Genomic DNA, 12,555 nt, shown 5'->3' with positions numbered 1-12,555 from the left:
TATGTAGAAAATGCTGGAACAAGCCATGAACCACATGGCAAAGCATGGGTAAGAAATATGGGTTAACTTAAGTGTACAAGCTAACTAGAAGTAAGCCTGAGCCATTGACCAAGCATTTATAATTAATATAAGTCTCTGAGTGATTATTTGAGAATTGGCAGGCAGGAGAGAACCATCTGTTTCCAGGTGGGCCCATCCCACTGTGGGCAGTGTCATCCCTGGGCAGGTTTTGTAAGAAAGCAAGCCAGTCAGCTGCCATCCTTTCTGATCTCTGCTACAGTTTCTGCCTCTAAGTTTCTGCCATGATTGAATTTCTGCATGGCTTGGCTTAATGATGGACTAGGATGGGGATGTGTAAGCAAAACAAACCCTTTTTCTCCAAGTTGCCTTTGGTCAAGGTTTTATCACATCAGAAAAGCAAGGTAGATCAGAAGTTGGTGCCAGAGAGTTAGCTTTTGTTGTGACAGACCTTTCTATATTGTTTTAGATGGATTGTGGAAATGTTTGGAACTTTTGGCTGGAAAATCCATTGGTGTTCAAAGTTTAATGAGCTATTTTCTCTGGAAGACAAGAAAGAATGCTGAGAGCAGTGCAGATGATGGAGGCCTGGCTTGTGAAGTTTCAGAGGGCAGTTTAAGAGTCCCTTTCTCTTTTTACTCAGCTGAGAATATGATATCGTATTATGTTGCCATGTGTCCTTTGAGGTCTTCTTGGCTATGATTTCTGAAGTTATCCTGCTATGGCTCCCTTGACACACTGAAGATGCACTGGTCAAAGATGTTGCAGAATGCTCTGCTACCAAAAAATTTCTCGCATTTTTCTCATGGTTAGAATAAGGTTGTATGTTTTGGAGGCACACACAGAGGTAGAGCCATAATTTGCACCAGCCTATCAAAAGTGCATACATGAAGTATGGCAGTGACCTTGGCCTTCATCATTTGGCTGACTTGGTATTTGTCAGTTTTCTCTATTGTCACATTGCTTTCCTCTCCAATGGTTTTGTGTGTATGTATCCATGTGTGAATGTTCATGTGTAGGCAGGTGTACATGTGTGTGCACGTGGGTGTGGAGGCCAGAAGTCAACCTTAGGTGTCCATCATTAGACACCCCTGTGCTTTAGACAGGATGTTTTGCTGCCCTGGAGGTTGCCAACAGGCTAGGCTATCTGTCTAGCAAGTTCCACCAAACTGCATGCTTCTACCTCCTCATGTATGTCACTGTGACTAGCTTCTGTTTTGTAATCTGAACTCTAGGCTTTGAACTCAGATTCCTTTGAACTCAGTTGCAAGACAAGCAACTTACAACTGATTCATCTCTTCCACTCTTTCCTCCCTTCCCCTTTTCCATAACTCATTGGAAGGAAGTCACCACACAAAACCCACATAAGAAATTCTAAATTGGGACTGGAAAGATGGCTTTGTAGTCAAGAGCACTTGCTGCTCTAGCAGAGGATTCAGGTTAGGTGCCCAGCACATACATGACAGCTCATAACTGCCTACAACTCGAGTTCTAGGGATCTGATGCCTTCTTCTGTTCTCCATGTGTTTTAGGCACGCATGTGGTACACATGAATACATGCAGGCAAAACACTCACACATAAAAAAATAATAACATATAGCTCTTTGAGGGAAGAGTGTCATGAAAACTATTTGAGATATTAGAAATTTTCTGAATGGAAAATCTGTTTCTTCTCAGCAATCTGTTTTTTCTCCCATCATTTATTTACTAATTTAAGGACGTAGATACATATTATTCACAAAGTCTCAACCCAATACTACTTTATTAGGTCACACAGATTGTTTCCACTTTGGCCATTGGGAGTTTGAGAAGTTGCTCAACCTATCTCCACTAATTATTTTTAGCACTTTCTTATTTCCTGATGTTATGAGGATATTCTAAGCTCATCTTAGATACTTCCTGATGCCATCCTAGGATCAACTGTTTCCCTAAGGTATAGCAAAAAATCTTTGCCAATATAAGTATTTCCTTATCGTCTACCATCTAGAAAAGTCCTGGGCACAGAGAAGTCGTAGAACAACTGGTTGTTGAGGGAATAAATTAATGGATAGGTAGAAGAAATGGACAGAGCAGTTCAGGCTGGGATCCTTGCCCTGTACCTGATGCTTTTTTTCCCCTCTCAAAGTAGGATCCAATATTTGGGCATTAAAACCTTTCATGTGCAATATTTTAGGACCTAAATTTATTTTATTCTCAAATATTACTTTTAAGAAAGGACTCATCCTGAAGAGGGTATATGAAAACTTACAATTCACTTACAAATTGTAAGCATTACTTCCTTCACTCAGAATTAATAACTCTCTATAAATACTCTCTGCCTGCCTATACTCTAATTAATTATTGAATTTTATTGGTTCTTCATTGTCAATCTTTTTTCTGCCTGTCCCGAGGGAGTGAACAACTTGACTAGAGTCGTGTCTTATTGTGTGCAGCACCCAGAGCACCAAGGCAGCTGGCAGTGGAGAAGCTCTCAGCAAGTGGACCAAATAGATAGGCTGTACAAAGAGTGACTATGAGAATAAGATTGTCTTTGTTGGAGTCAATAATAATTCAAGTTACAAAGCAAGCATAAACAAAAGCTAAGTTTTTAAGTGTAGAACAATTGTCTGGAGAAAGGACACATCAATTTTGAACACAAGGAACTGAGAAAATTCTGAAGAATGAATTCATTCTTCAACTGTTCTGCCTTTTTCTGAGCTCTTTCGTTTTTTATTGTTTCCCATAAATTTGAGTAAACAGGAAAACCTCTAGTGTACAGATTCACAAAACTCCTGGAATATCCTTTAGATATGGTTTCGTTCCCTTACTTGAAGAGAAGAGAAATTGTGGCCTATTGAGTGAAAACTTTTTTGTGCCCACATAGGACCAAAGTCTAGGTATCATGCTTCCTACAGTTGTAATAATCATGTTGCTGGTCTACAAGGATGTTGATATAGGCAGACTTGTGTGCAAAGGTCACAGCAAAGTGTGTGTTTCTTAAAATGATGGATAGTATTCAAGTGATTCAAAAATATTTACTGTGTTAAAGGGACTCTTTAAAATCCACAAACACAAGACTATTATCTCCAATTATTAATGAGTTAGTATGTAACTGGGTATGGTGGCACAGGGCATTCACCTCAGCAATAGGAGGCAGAGGCAAAGGCAGATGAATTTCTATGAGTTCAAGGTCAGCCTGATCTACATAGGGAGTCCCAGGTCAGCCAGCATTACACAGTAAGATGTATTCTAAAAAAATAAAATAAAATAATAATAATGATAATGATAATAGCAATAATAATAATGATAAATAAGTTAGCACACGCTTGGAACACAAATAGAAGCTATAACAACATCTATTCATCACTTACTCATCATCAGTTGCTCATGCTTAGTATTTTGCTTCAAGTCTTATCTTCAACTAGATAACGACTGATATGGTAGCTCTCTTCTTCCTGCTGACTGGCTAGAGAGCAAACATTTACACATGGGCTCTGTACCTCTGTGCCTGAAGTGACGTTGCTATCCAGAGAACTTTACAACTCCAGTTTTTTAGCCACTCTGATTAAAGATTTATGCTAGTGTAATTAAATAATTAATTGTTGTAGTGTTCATCATTCGATCTGATTTTGAGCAGTAGCTGCTAAGTGCTTACTGTTCTATGGGCATTATTAACACATATCATATGTTGGTAGAAAAGAAGAAAAGGAACCAGCTGGATCCTAAATGGGAAACACGTGCCTGATTTACGTCTAAATAATATATGAAAACTTCTTAAACAGATGGGCAAAGAGCTATTTAAAGTTTTCTGCATGTGTATTTGTATGTTTACAGACACAGTGAGAGTACTGACTGTGGTGTGTTTGGAAATATATATAGCATATGAAAATAAGCATTCTGAATATACAGTTGTTCTATGTGCATGTCCTACATATGCAAGCATATGTACATAATGCTACTATTTAATTTTGGAAGTTTTCCTACATTCTCTGTTTCCTGTGGCTATAGAACTTTAAATGCTTGTGTTTAGCTTAAGAATTGTATATCCATAGTGTGTGTGTGTGTGTGTGTGTGTGTGTGTGTGTGTGTGTGTTCTGTAAGGATTTTAGATGCAATGCTCTGACTATGGTTCAAAATTTGAAAACACAACACAACACAGAAACAGCACCAAAAAGGGAACAAATGAGATGAAATCCTGAATGGCAAGAATTTCCAAGGGAAAAGCTTTTCACAAGGACTTGGGATTTTCTTACACATTCAGCTTTTATTTCTGACTTGGCACACCGTATAAGCATGCCTTTTTTGTCAAATTCCAGATCTATAACTCTCCCTTCCTATTCTCTGTTCTCAAATTAATTTTCTCTGTCATACCTCAAATAAATTTGGTAGAGATGCTATTACATGGCTTCGTTTATTCTGACATACGTAAATAGCGGGGTTATAATAGTCATTTTCCTCGGCCAATCTCTTCAGAGTGTTTGTTCTTTTAGTCATTGTGTAATTTACATGTAAGAGCAGGTCACTGCCATCTGACCTTTAAAACTCCCAGTAATGGGCTACATATTTTTCTCTCAGATGCTGTTTTCCCTCCACTGCCCTTTGTAGGAGGTGTTCATAAGTCAGAAGTCACGAGCTGAGTACAGACGACTGGGCAAACACGTCTCTGTCTCCCTTGGAAGTTTAACCATATAGGTGCCAAGGCTGTCAGGAGTGGTGAGCACAGTCATCACAAGTAGCGTCTTCATCGTTCCAGCTGCAGGAGGGATGGAACTGACGAAGAGAGGCCTGTGGTTTGGGCTATTATTAATCTAGAGAGAATCAACAAGGATTTGGGATGCTGGTGTGGTAACAGAACCACATAAACACCAAGGAATAAGCATGGAAACAACTTGCCCTATGGTGTCAATTGGTGTGATTAAAAAGAAAGGGAAAGAAAAGCTACTTGGGTAAAAATGGTGCTTTGTCTATGGCTTTCATCTTCCTTCTGTGAGACTTATTTGTATGATCTTAACTCCTATATTACCTCTCAAATTTCCAAGTGCAGATCACACATATATAGATACATATATATGTATATATATACACACATACACACTATATATACACATTATATATATATATATATATATATATATATATATATATATATATATATATATATAAGACTAAGCACCTCCCCTTGTATTAAGGCTGGACAAGGCAACCCATTATGAGGGCTACATTCCCAAAAGCCAACCAAAGAGTTAGTGACAGTCTCTGCTTCCGCTGTTAGGAGTTCCAAAAGCAGGCCAAGCTACACATACATGTAGAGGGCCTAGATCAGTACCGAGGGCAGATCTTAACTCCTAGGATATCCCCCAAATGTACCGAGGGCAGAGTTTGTATTATATATACAAATATATATGAGTTTGCATATATTTATATACTACACACATACATACACACACACACACACACACGCACACACACACACACACACACACACACATATATATATATGTATATATATATATGTATATGCAACAGTTTGTATATAGGTGAAAAGTGTTGACTGGCCACATACACAAAAAAGAGGAAAGGCTGCCGGTGTGGACACACGGATGACAGTGCATGATCTGTGCCTCCCTGTGTGACGCTGTCAGTCAGTTCTCTCGAACTGCCGTTGCCTCCTGCTCCTTAACAACATGCCAATAGGATGAAAAAGACAGCCTGTGATTTAATATTATCCAACACATAAAGGGCTTCAGAGGAGACAAGCTATTGGCTTCTAGTTTCAGCCGCGCTGCACTGATGAACCAAATCACAGAAACTCTGCTCTCATCAGAGAGCTGCTGTCAATGATCCTGGGAACGATGCTGGCAGTTTCCCTTCCAAGATGCCAAGTTCATTTAATGAGTTTCCAGACAAGACAATTTCACCTATACGTTTTACACACTGAGGCTCTTCCCCAACCAGCTCTGAGTGGGAGGTCTTCAATAGTAAACCCCTGCACAAGATGCTGATTTATTAATAGAAATGGAATATGAAAGGCTTTGGTGGAACAGGTCATGGGAATGAATGATGACTACAGCAATTTTAATACAGTTGCCTTTTTGTGTCTTTCTCTGGGGGAAGTCAACTTGTTTAATTAAATCTCAATGCAATACCTGGTAGAGGTTCAGAGCTGAACAGGCTGAAGTCTGGCGATGGAAAGACACTGGGTAGCTCTGCATGTCATAGCTATAAACAAGCAGTGAAGCCAGGACCACCAGGCTGTGTGAGCCGTTGTGACAGATGCACAAAGCCGCCTGGTAAAGAGCTTGGTACAGGCTCGCTGGCACCAGCTCCACTGCTGGCTTTCCCCTGTGTCCTTCTCTGAGAGAAAGTCACATCACTCACCAGGAGCATCATCACCTCACAGTGAGAGTAGTAACTCCCACCGCAGAGCTGTTTTACACCATTGTTCTGAGGACATGGTTTACTTAATAAGTCACACTGACGTTTAGGAACGTCAGAGATTATAATTATTACAGTTCCAGGGAGAGGCCCCTCTGTCCTAAATATTTAGGTAGAAGGTGGCTTTCTAGCGTCTCTGCTACCTCAGTGTTTGCACAATAAATCAAGGAAGCATTTTAAGGTCATACATTTCCCTCTGCAACGCTGATCAATTGAAATGTGTTTATTGAGTGCCTCTGCTGATCAATGCATATTTTGTCAACAGCCTATCACAAGTAAATAATTGTGTGAAAATTGTAGAGAATAAAATTACTATCATCAATGACTCATTTAAGCTCCTGTGGTTCTTCAGCAGGGAAGGACCAGTACAGTCACTGATTTGTGCTCTCTGGAGGGCAGGGCAAAGAGTTCCATCTTCTGTCCACATTGAAGGTATCAGACATGACGGCAGACGCTTTAACTGTATTGTCCCAAGCATCCTCACAGTAACTGGCTTTCAGAGTAGAAGTATTTTAACACCTGTGTGTCATCCATAAACACAGGGCTTCAAGAAGTCAGAGGAAATGATTTCAGAACTCACCATCAGGGATGAGGGGATAGCTCAGTCAGGAAAGTGCTCATAAACATGCAAGCACAAGGACCCAGGCTCAAATCACTAGAACATTTGCTAAAACATAGCCAGACATGATGGATACCTGAGGCTCAGTGGCCAGCCAGCCTAGCTTAATTGGTAGATTTTTAGACCAGTCCGAGCCCTTGTCTCCAAAACAAAAATAAAAGGTAAACAAACAACCTTAGGTGGTGGTGTATGGCACCCGGGGATCAACACTGGAGGTTTCCCTCTGGCTCCTGCATGCATAACACTTCCACATACATGTACACACACACACACACACACACACACACACACACACACACACACACACACACAAGCCAGAACATCAGAGCATGTACAAATGTTGAGCAGGGCTACTGTGGTACACCTGGAGTGATTGGGTCTTTTCCCTCTTCCGGTGGCTTCCCATTCAGGTTCTCTACAAACTTGCATCTTTGAGGAACTTACAATTCTATTTCTTTCATTCTCACCCTCTTTATTGAATCCTGCGACTCACACCAGGACGCTTCATTAAAACAATGTCAAAGATAGCAGTCTCCTATGGTTTCATGGATTGTATCTTCATGTGAAGACAGCTAGGTACCACTGATCATCATGAAATGATGCAGATGAGGGTCCTTACTTCATTTGTACAGGTAGAAAACTGAGGCACATTAAATATTCTCAGAAACATTGAGCACCTTTGTTGCCATTCAATTTAAAGATATTAACATTACTTAGAAAATAAAATAAGTGTCCCCTTACTGAATAAATAAAGTTACAATCAATACTGATACCTTTTGAAGATTGCTTATGAAGACTACATACTACATATTTTAATGTGCTTTACAAAACTGAAAATAAATTCCAGTCGAAAAATTTTGCAACAGCCCATAAAGAACATACTCACAAGGGGAAATTGCTCACTGTACACCTAAAGGAAAAAAAACTATTTGGTAAAACGTTAATAATGGTTTTAAAATGAGTCACAAATTAGAAGTGGTAAAAAAGTGAAATAAATTACACTCACGCTTTTGTACTCAGGCTTTTCTGAAGCTGGTGGCTAAATTTTTAGTGTCTACTCTGTTTCTGTCTTTACACTAAGTTAAACACTAGGTTTGACTTTTCTTTTAAAACATATAACAAATTGTTTATTTGTTCATTTTTTCTGTTGGAAGGAAGAATATTTTCAGCCCTTTCCCATTAGAGAACTGCTACTGAAGGCATGTTTGGGAGAAGCAGTGACAAGTTTATTTGCTTTATAGCAAACTGTATTGCAGAATGGCATAAATAAAACACCACAGAGTTTGCATGCAGTCATACATTTTCATATATCACTTCTTTTCATCTTAGTAATTGGCTGCATGGCTATACACTTGAGAATTTTGAATAGTGTATTTTTAATTTTAAATATAGGAGTCATTATAGTGTGTATAATTTCTAATGGCTGAACAACACTGTCACACAACGTTCCCAAGTGACTGAGCTGGACAGCAGTATAGCTCAGAGGTACAACACATCCCCAGAGTGTGTGTGAGGACCCTGATGGATCCCTAGCGCAACACACACACACACACACACACACACACACACACACACACACACACACACAATTTTAAAGATTTCTAACAGAATCATATTGCCATTTTAAAAACACATAGTAAAATACGCATTCCAGAAAATTGACTCTTAGACATTTTAAAACCGTCTTAAAGTGTATTCAGATTCTTAGACAATGTGTCCAGAACTCTTTCATTGTACAGAACTGGGATCCCAGATCCATTAAACAGGCACTCCCCAGTCCCTTCTTCGTGCCTCAGCTGTAGCTTCACCATCCGATCCAACACCTGTTCTCTGTCTTTCTTTCCTTCCCTTTTCCCTCTTTTCTTTCTTTTCACAGCAGTCACTTGAGTGGATGTGATTAATTTTACCCTCGTGGTTTTAACTTGCATTTCTCCAGTGACTCATAATAGTGAGCATCTTCTATATTTATTGGCCATGGGCCTATTTTTTTTTTTTTTTTTTTTTTTTGCCAGTGGATCTCTATTTGAGTCTTTTACTTATTATTTAATCAGGTTATTTGTATTTCTGTTGAGTTGTGGGAGTTCTTTACAATTAGCACTGAGTTGACATTGTTCTTTTGTTTTACTTTCTTTTAGCATGAACTTTTCCTTAGATACATTTTCAGGATCTAAATTTTATTTTTGTCATATTGCACTTTTTAAAAATCGTATATTAACTTTAACATTGTGAATGTGAAACAGTTCCTTGTGGGGCAGCTACCTCCAAGTTTTACTGGTAAAATTAGTTTCAAGTTTTTCTTTCAATAACATGTGAGAAGATATTCTTGGTTGCCTGCATTTGCCTTTTCTTGTTTTTTAGCAAAGCCGTAGAGAAGACCACATCAACTTGGGTTGCTCTACTCTTCCATGTTTGCTCAGAGTTGGATCGTATATTTGCCTCTTAAACTGTTGGGATTTGGATGTTTGTCCAATCACTTTTCCAACAGCCTGTAATATCGTATTTATGCATATGTCAAATTTGAATTACATTTTAATTTTTGACTTTGAAAACTATATAATTGTATGCAGTTGTTAAGTTAATTCTTTCCAAGTTTTGAGGCATGGTACTGGGTTCTCTTTGTTGTATTTTTTATTATTTCTTTATAGAACAAGGTCATGCTGTATAGATTTTACTCAAGGTACCTACATTCTGGAGCTATGGAATTTACACAATCTGCTGCTCTTGTCTGTATAGATTTTACTCAAGGTACCTACATTCTGGAGCTATGGAATTTACACAATCTGCTGCTCTTGTCTGTATAGATTTTACTCAAGGTACCTACATTCTGGAGCTATGGAATTTACACAATCTGCTGCTCTTGTGAGTGGTCAACAAAGTGTCAGCCCATGCTATTAAGTGGTCTTCTGAACATATTGATGGAGCGAAATGCATCTTTTGGAAACTAACACCAATAAATAAAACGGCCTTCATGAACAGTGAAAAAGTATCCTGGGGTCAGCATCAGCAATCAAAGCCATATTGGAAGCACTATGACCAAGAAATAAAGAAAAGGGTTCTGGTTGGGGGTGGGGTACGTGTGGAGGAAGGAAGTTAAAAATGCTATCCTGATCCATGAATTTTACAGGAATAATAAAATTAAGGTCTCTGACCACAGAGGTCTTTACAAGGACCAGGATGAGAGGGGATATTAAATCTTAAGACCTTGGCCAAATTCCAAAGTGGGTAATTGCATTTGGCCAATTTTAAATCCCCTCTGCAACTCCTAATGCGGTCTTCACAGTGTTCCTGGTGCCGGCTTGCTCCATGCTGCTGCTCCATATTGGGAAGTCACCACTGAGCTCTGCCCTGGAGAAGACTCGATGGCACTGGAGACAATTTATTGTAAAAGTCACCCCTGTCTTTAACTTCTGAAGAGTCCCTACAACTTAGGCTGTTATAGAAAAGTCTGAAAATCATTAAGCGTGCTGTGTTTGGCTTAGGTATTCTTTTATGACTACATTGGCTAAAGTTGAGGCATTGAAAGGATCTTTTAGATTTCAGATACTGAGTTTTAGTCTATGTCATCTAACACCTATGTGTGTGTGTGTGTGTGTGTGTGTGTGTGTGTGTGTCTATGTGTGTGTGTGGTACATGCACACAAGTACATGAGTGTGCAAGTGCACATGCACAGGCCAGGTCAGGTGGTTGGTGTCTTCCTCTGTCACTCTATCTTATTGCCATCTCTAACTGAACCAGAAGCCCAAGGCTCGTGCTAGGCCAACTGACCAGCAGGCTGTCTCCATCCACCAGTGTTGGGGCCACAGGCATAAGGAGTCACCCTGAGCTTTTTATGTGGATGCTGGGGATTAAAACTCAGGTCCTCTGCTTTTACACAGTGAGCCATCTCCCAGCCCCTGAGCCCTCCAATTCTTGTTATCTATGTGGCCTGATCAGTTCCCTTTACTCATCTGCTTCTAGGGACTCCCACTAGTTACTGAAGCAATGCCCTTAAACAGAGAGGAGGAGGCTCCCCAGCTTCTCCTGTCAGTACCTACTCCTTGGGATAGAGATTTGGTCAAGAAAAGATGTCATCTGCTGTTTCTCCTTTGACTAAGCCTACACCACTTGCCCTGTCCCTGCCCTTTCTACTGTCAATGTGTCCCCAACTTTCCTTTCTTCTTAAACAATCCTGTCTGTCTCAGTGCCCAACTTCAACATCATGGCATAACATGGTGTTTGATTGCTTACCTGGAGGTCACATTATAGTCCAGCCTAGAATGTTAGTGTGTCTATCAACCATACATAGTTTTCATACTAGAAATTTCCCTTTTTAAGTTATTTCACATTTCCTGTTGAGTACAGTGAAGAACTTTATACTTCATAACTGTTTTAGTTTTTGTTTCCATATAACAACCTGTCTGAACATCAAAGCAAATCTTAAAAATGAGAAGAACATTAAAATTTATTTCAGTTTAATAAACACACACACACACACACACACACACACACACTCACACACACACACAAACAAAACAAAAACCAAGTAAGTCTTTGTTTTTCCTTCCTGTGGACTTTAGGTGCTATTCAAGAATTACAATATGTACAAAGTTTATCAAATGTACTTAGACTTTAGTTAGCTCCTGTGATACAAATTGTGGGGTTATTTCTTGATGTATATGTGGCCAACATCTATTTTTAAGTAATTATTTTTAAATTTTTACTAATTTATTCATGTAATATCAGGGTAACTGAGGAATGAACAAGGCCAGTCATTCTCTACATAAAATTTCGTTATTACAGGTTATTCTTGTCACTCAAGACCCATAACTTATGTGATGGCCTGGGGATTGACATCTCTAATTTTTATTACTATTATTACTTAATTTTTAAATTTTTTGATCCTCCTGTGCCAGCTTCACTAGCATCAGAATTGCAGGCTAGCACCACTCTGCTTAGCTTTGTACATCTCTAATTATTAAGAATAAAACAAACTCTACGAAAGCAATAGACTAAAATAAAATTTCCACATCATAAGTGATTTGAGAGGTTAATATCGGTGGTTGACTACTCCAGGGCAATAATGAGACTTCCTGACTCGCTCCAGGTGGTGACCCAGATACACCCAAAGCGGGGAGGATTCTCTCAAGAAGAGACAAGAATGAGCAGGTAACTCTACTCAGGACCCATGCACCATGCTCCCCTCTACTCTCAGAAACACCACCCCTCCTCAACTTTTTCTGGGGCTCTGTGTATATCGAAGTTACCAACTGCTTTAACATCTACAGGTTACAATTCTAAAGGCACAACCAAACAGTGTGCTAATTATAGATCACTGTGAAAATTACGTGTGAAAGTCACTGCTGGTTTCTCTTTTTGCTGTTGGGCATTCAGAGGCAGTTAGAGTTTCCTCATGGCCTGTCATCTGCAGGTATGTCTCTAGTGCTGGTACTTAATGAAGGCAACTTCTTACCTGAGGGAGCACACAAGTTCCCCAAAGGGGAGGCATCCTTCACCAATTAGCTCAT

This window comes from Peromyscus eremicus, chromosome 12, assembly GCF_949786415.1.
Source record: "Peromyscus eremicus chromosome 12, PerEre_H2_v1, whole genome shotgun sequence".
NCBI classification, from domain to species: Eukaryota; Metazoa; Chordata; class Mammalia; order Rodentia; family Cricetidae; genus Peromyscus; species Peromyscus eremicus.
The sequence above is the reverse complement of the archived record's forward strand: the minus strand, read 5'-3'. Positions refer to the sequence as shown.